Below are 7453 nucleotides of genomic sequence, written 5' to 3' on the forward strand. Positions count from 1 at the left end.
GAAGGCTCTAGGAGGCCTGAGCATGGCCGGCATGGGCCTGCAGTTGTAGCACTGCTCAGATCAGAAAAGTAGGCCTTTGGAAGAATTTTTTTTTCTTTTTTTTTTACCATTTTAGAGTAAAGGTAATCTTTAACCTTCAGTGGTTCTCAACGGAGTACTGGACAAGCAGGCACAAAACACTTGTTTTCTGTGTATGTATTATCTTCTTTATGTATGTGTGAGTTCAGATTTGTGTGTGCATGTTGAGACCAGAGGACAATATTTGGGAGTTTATTCTCTCCTATGGGATCTAGGAATCCAAGTCAGGTTGTCAAGCTTATACAACAAACACACAAACACTTTTGCTTCCTGAGTCAGGCCCAGTTTGTTTATTTGTTTAAATAGTTTCTACTACCCTTTGGCAATTTAATAGTTCCCAATATAAAAAAAATCTGGAATATTAGTGTCAAGTGCTGTTTACAGAATAAGGATTTTGGGTAGGACACACAGCCCTTGAGGTGGTATACTTAAGTAAAAGGTATGTAATGTATGTATGTAATGCCCTAATTTAGGCATACAATCTGTTTATCTGCACCACTGCCAGATCTGTTGTGAGAGCATGACCTTCGTCTTATATCCTAAGCATCTAGTTCTTGGTGCATAGCAGACACTAAATAAGCTCTTGCTGCATACATGAGTTTAAAGGTTTTGATCAACTGGGCCCCAAGAATAGAATGAATGCAAAGAGGGTTTCTAGCAAGAGGAAAGCGATAAGAGGGCAAACCAGAAGGTGTACTTATATAACAGCAAACGCTCGAGTCTGTTAGGCAGGAGGTGAAAAAGCTAGAAGGCAGATAACTCAAGGAAATGCCTTCTTAGGAATCCTACACCCAGCTGTGTGGTGGTGGCTCATGCCTGTAATCCCAGCACGAGGCAGGCAGAGCTTGGTCTGTACAGTAAGTTCCAGGACAGCCAGGGCTACATAGAGAAACCCTGTCTAAAACAAAACAACCCAAAACACAATCCTAGACCTAACAGACACGGAAGGCTAAGACAGGACTGTTGTGAGTTCAAGGCTGGTCTGCACTACATGGTTCCAGACCAGCCTGTCTCAAAAAAAGAAAAAAAATATCCTGGGGTAGTGGCAGGTGGTCCAAATTAATTTTTTCAATTAAAAAAAAATCCTTGCTCATTAGTCTCCAATTTCTAGCCTAAATGTAATGCCCATTAACACACACACACACACACACACACACACACACACCCAGGATCTTGTATCTCAGGCTAGCCTTAAATATTATTCAGACAAAGATGACCCTGAGTTTCTGATCCTCCTGCCTCACTAAAAGTGCTGGGATTACAGATTACAGGTGTGAGCCACCATGCCTGGCTTTTATAACTCAGTTTTTAATAAGATTTTTTTATATTCTAGACATATACTAAGCAATTTCTATGTATTTAGTTTATTTAATCTTCTGTATTGTCCCAGTTTAGAAAAGAGTGGGTTCTGTGAAATAATCAGCTTGGTAGTAAATACAAAAGAAAAAGGCAACAGAGCAAACAAAGAATAGGAACAAGAATTGAATTTCCTAGTCTACATAGAGCAGAAGACGGCTGATTTTGATTTTAGCCACATTGAATTTGACAGGGCATCCTGGTGATAATATGCTCGATAACAGGGTAAGTGCTCACTGCACACCAAGCATAGTTCCAAACTTTCAGGTACTCTCCATCCATTGCATTTTGAATAAAATTCAGGGTTGCTAACATGGCCTGCAAGACCCAGCTCCTGCCCACTGCTTATCCCGTATATTCTGCTACACCTGCTTACTCATAACTCCTTTCTTTAGCAGTGTCTGTGAAGCAAACATTTTCTCATTTACTCAGAACTATTCGAGGTAGGAAAAGGTATATCCAATTTATTAATAGAGCAAGACTTCTGTTGGGAAGACCTGAAAGCTAGATATCTTGTTACTCTGTGACAAAACACCACGGCCAAGGAAACTCAGAAAAGAAAGCCTTTAATTTCATTTGCAGTTTCAGGTGGTTAAGAGTTCATGATGGTAGAGCAAAGGCGTGGTATCAGCAGCAGCTGAGAGATCACATCTTGATCCAAAGCAGGAGGCCGAGAAAGGCACACTGTGAATGCCAGGAGTCTTCTGAAACGGCAAAGACTGTTCCCAGAGCACATCTTCAGGCAGGCTCTGTTTGCATCCTTTGTAAAGAGCATGACCGACTGCAGCCAAATATTCAACCTTAGGAGCCGGTGAGGTTATTCTCACGCAAATCACCACACTGGAGACAGCTAATTTTCTAGTCTATACAGAACTAAAGCCGAAATATGGTTGCATGGGATTTCCCAAACCCATTCCCTATGACAGTTAATTTTGTGTATCGACTGGACTATGAGATCCAAGATACTTGAGTTTGTGCCTGGACAGTGTGTTTGTGGGCCTCCTGTAACCCAGTAAAGCCCTGAACAGACTAGAAACCTTAGGTTCTTTCTCCTCTCCACTTGATTCTTTGACCTGGGGCACTGGCCCTCCGTTCACAGACTGACTGAAATGACAGCTCAGTTTTATTGCCCTTGTTTGGAATGGAATCCTACCATGCAGTTTGCTGACTGCAGATGTTGGGCTTCTTAGTCTCTATGATCATGTGAACTATTCCTTATAGTAAACCTCACTGTCCCCACTTCTACTGCCAACTGTTTCTGACTCTGGAGAACATCATTTCTTGGGAGAAGTCAGGTAAATACTATTCGTCAGTGAGCTGGACTGTTTTATGTCGACTTGGCACAAGCTGGGGTCATGTGAGAGGAGGGAACCTTAATTAAAATGTTAAAATGCCTCCATGAGAACAGGTTGCAGTCAGGCCTATAAGGCATTTCTTGATATTAGTGTTTGTGGGAGAGGGCCCAGCCCATTGTGGGTGGGGCCATCCCTGGGGTAGTCCTGGGTTCTATTAAGAAAGCAGACTGGGGACTGGAGAAATGGCTCAGAGGTTAGGAACATTACCTGCTCTTCCAAAGGTCCTGAGTTCAATTCCCAGCAACCACATGGTGGCTCACAGCCATCTGTAATGGGGTCTGGTGCCCTCTTCTGGCCTGCAGGCATACACACAGACAGAATATTGTATACATAATAAACATTTTTTTTAAAAAAAAAAAGAAAGCAGACTGATTTGGGTAAGTGATATTTATCCAGAAAGTTGTCCATTTCCTTTACATTTTCCAATTTTGTGAAGTACAGGTTTTCAAAATATGACCTGATGATTCTCTGTATTTCCTCCATGTCTGTTGTTATGTCCCCCTTTTCATTTCTAATTTTGTTAGTTTGGATATTCTCTCTCTGCCTTTTGGTTAGTTTGGATAAAGGTTTGTCTATTTTGTTGATTTTCTTTTTTTTTTATTTATTTATTTATTTATTTATTATGTATACAATATTCTGTCTGTGTATATGCCTGCTGGCCAGAAGAGAGCACCAGACCCCATTACAGATGGTTATGAGCCACCATGTGGTTGCTGGGAATTGAACTCAGGACCTTTGGAAGAGCAGGCAATGCTCTTAACCTCTGAGCCATCTCTCCAGCCCTGTTGATTTTCTTGAAGAACCAACTCTTTGTCTCATTGATTCCTTGTATTGTTTTCTTTGTTTCTATTTTGTTGATTACAGCTCTCAGATTATTTCCTGCCGTCTAGTTCTCTTAGGTGAGTTTGCTTCTTTTTGTTCTAAAGTTTTCAAATGTTTTGTTAATTCACTAGTGTGGGGTTTCTCCAGCTTCTTTATGTAGGCGTTTACTGCTATGAACTTGTCTCTTAACACTGCTTTCATTGTGTCTCATAAATTTGGGTATGCTGTGTGGTCATTTTTATTGAATTTTAGGAAGTCTTTAATTTCTCCCTTTATTTCTTCCTTGACCCATTGATGATTCAGGTGAGCATTGTTTAATTTCCATGTGTTTGTGGATTTTCTGGAATTAGTATTGCTGTTGACTTCTAGTTTTAAACCATGGTGATCTGATATGATACATTGGGTTATTCCATTTTTTTGTATTTGTTGAGGTGTGTTTTGATACCGAGTATGTGGTCAGTTTTTGAGAAGGTTTCATGAGGTGCTGAGAAGAAGGTATATTCTTTTCTGACTGGATGGAATATTCTTTTTTTTTAAATTTATTTAGTATCCAGTGTTCTGCCTACATGTGTGCCTGCAGGCCAGAAGAGGGCAACAGATCTCATTACAGATGGTTGTGAACCACTATGTAGTTGCTGAGAAATTGAACTCAGGACCTCTGGAAGAGCCGTCAGTGCTCTTAACAGCTGAGCCATCTCTCCAGCCCCCTGGATGGAATATTCTATATCAGTGTGGCGATTTCTCAGAAAACTAGGAAACAACCTTCCTCAAGACCCAGTAATACCACTTTTGGGTATATATCCAAAGGATGTTCAATCGTGCCTCAAGGACATGTGCTCAACCATGTTTATAGCAGCATTGTTGTCATAGCCAGAACCTGGAAACAACCTAAATGCCCCTCGACCGAAAAATAGATAAGGAAAATGTGGTACATTTACACAATGGAGTACTACACAGCAAAAAAAAAAAAAAAAAAAAAAAAGGCATCTTGAATTTTGCAGGAAAATGGATGGAGCTACAAAACATTATTTTTTTGAGTGAGGCAACCCAGACACAGAAAGACAATTATCACATGTACTCACTCAAGAGTGGTTTTTAAACATAAAACAAAGAAAACCAGCCTACAAACCACAATCCCAGAGAACCTAGACAACAATGAGGACAAAGAGAGACTTACATAGATATAATCTATATGGGAAGTAGAAAAAGACAAAATCTCCTGAGTAAATTGGGAGCATGGGGACCTTGGGGGAGAGGAGAGGCAGGGAGGGGAGCAGAGAAAAATGTAGAGCTCAATAAAGGTCAATAAAAAAAAGAAAGAAAGCAGACTGAACACGCCAGTAGGCAGCACCCTCCATGGCTTTTGCATCAGTTCCTGCTTCCAGGTTCCTGCCCTGTTTGAGTTCCTGTCCTCACTTCCTTTGATGATAAACAGTGATATGGAAGTGTAAGCCAAATAAACCAAATAAACTTGATCATGGTGTTTCATTGCAGCAATAGAAACCCTCACTAAGACACTTAGTTCTGCCGGGCGGTGGTGGCGCACGCCTTTAATCCCAGCACTCGGGAGGCAGAGGCAGGCGGATCTCTGTGAGTTCGAGACCAGCCTGGTCTACAAGAGCTAGTTCCAGGACAGGCTCCAAAACCACAGAGAAACCCTGTCTCAAAAAACCAAAAAAAAAAAAAAAAAAAAAAGACACTTAGTTCTGATGATTCACTAGGGCTCAAATGTTTCAACATTTCCCTGTGGTCATATTTATTATAGTAAAAGGAAATGGTGTCTGGAAGAAAATACAAGGCACATTCAGGATTCTCCTTCAGTCAGGCCACATAGAACGTACTCACCTTCCGCAGCACTGAGCTGTGATGATACTTATGAAACATCTTCAGTCAGTGCCCAGAGGAGGCCAATCACAGGAGCATTTGCTAAACTTCCAGGTTCCCAGAAGTGAGCGAAGCCTAAGTCTGATTGTTTGTTCTCTACGGGAACAGTGATCCATTCATGATTTATGAAATGGTAGGAAGGAAGGCTCCTGAAATCTTAACTCCCCAAATGCCAGTCAGTCGGAGGCCAACACTGTAAGCTTATTATTATTATTATTATTATTATTATTATTATTATTATTATGTTATTATTATTTTCAAGATAGGATTTCTCTGCATAGCCCTGGTTGTCCTGGGACTCGCTCTGTAGACCAGGTTGGCCTGGAACTCAAGATAGCTGCCTCTGCTTCCTGAGTGTTGTGAGCAATGGTGTGTGCCACTACATCTGGCTTTGTGAGCCAAAATTTTAAAGGTAAGGACTAAACAAAGACAAGGAAAGGTTTGGTTGGATACCTTTCTTAACCTGGTAATGTTGTACTAAACTGAGTCCTACTCACAAATTATCTGACAGTAGAACAGTAGTAAGGAATTACAGTAAATTCTTGCCAAAGAGCTTGAGGGCCAAGAGTTAAAAGGTTAGAAGCTGAGAAACTAATCATATGCTTAAAGACTCTGTAAGACTCATGAACTCCATGGGGATGGGTGTCGAAATGTTAATATCCCAGATACCTTAACAATTCTTTCTTCTGATTAACAAGAATGATTCATGAGTTTTTGTTTGGCTTTTCTTTTTTTGGTTGGGGGGCAGGGTCTGACTTTAACCCAGATTTGTTCAAATTCACAACAGTGCTCCTTGGTTCAGCATGTGAGATTCTAAGTGTGAATTGCCATGAACAACAGTAAGAAGTATCCTTAACCTTTAACCACAATCTTGCAAAAACAGTATTAGCCATATTTTATAGTTTCAGAAACAAATTCTAAGAGGTTAACTTGCTCAGAATTTCAAGACTAAAATGCAAAGTTGAGATTCTAAGCAAACAGCATGACCCACTATTCCACTATGCCTCAACAGTTTCTATCAAGGTGGTTATATAAATGGTGTGTCTGAAGGGGCTCATCCCCGAGGACTTCAGTCCTCTGAACCTAAAAAGGACTGTTGCACTCCATCTCAGTCTAGTCCCAGGGCTCCAGACAGAGCTGTCAGCACCAAGCTCAACTTCATCTCTTGTGACTAAATCAGAGCCTTGCTTTAAGAGATCTTGAAAACAGTTCATGAATGGTAACTAAAAACATTTTCTAGGGTACATAATTATCACAGAGCTCTCTGAAAAGTATTCCTCTTCCTCTGGGTTTTGCCTTCTGAATGTTTGATTTTTTTTTTTTTTTTTTTTTTTTTACCACCAACAGCACATAGATGCATCATCTTTCCCATGGATACATTTGCTGAGCATCCTCCCAAACTAAGCCACCCTACTGCATGCATTTTAAATCAAAAAGTATTGGAGCTGGACTTTAAGAGGATGAGAAGCCCCTTGTTTAAAAAGCAAGCACACAAACAAGCAAAAAGTACAGATTTCAAGATCAAACAACTCACACTTTGGCTTAAAACACACATTGGTTTAAAATCTGGAATGTTGGTGCAGGGAGATCAAAGGCACTTGCTTGTTGATTTTTGTTTTCTTTAATGTGGAAGGTGGAGCAAAGGAAGGAAATTGGACTGGAATGTTGAATTATTGGGATAATTTTCTAGGACTCAGTCTTAATCTTTTTTTTTTCCAAAATGCAGTAAGAAAAAAAGTTTCATTAAAATTACTGTAAGTATACATTTTTTCATGGGAAGCATTCGAAATTAAAGTAATTAGGTTCAAAACAGCAATTAAAATGGTACCTGAAACCCCAAATTAGTAATCATACTATTTAGTTAATGAGCACAAAAGAGCACACAGCAGACTGAATTTACTGAAGATTTTTGTGTTTGTTACTAGGGACAAAACCCAGGTGCCCCAGTTAAGTATGCA

The sequence above is a fragment of the Chionomys nivalis genome, chromosome 18 (genome assembly GCF_950005125.1).
Source record: "Chionomys nivalis chromosome 18, mChiNiv1.1, whole genome shotgun sequence".
Lineage (NCBI taxonomy): Eukaryota > Metazoa > Chordata > Mammalia > Rodentia > Cricetidae > Chionomys > Chionomys nivalis.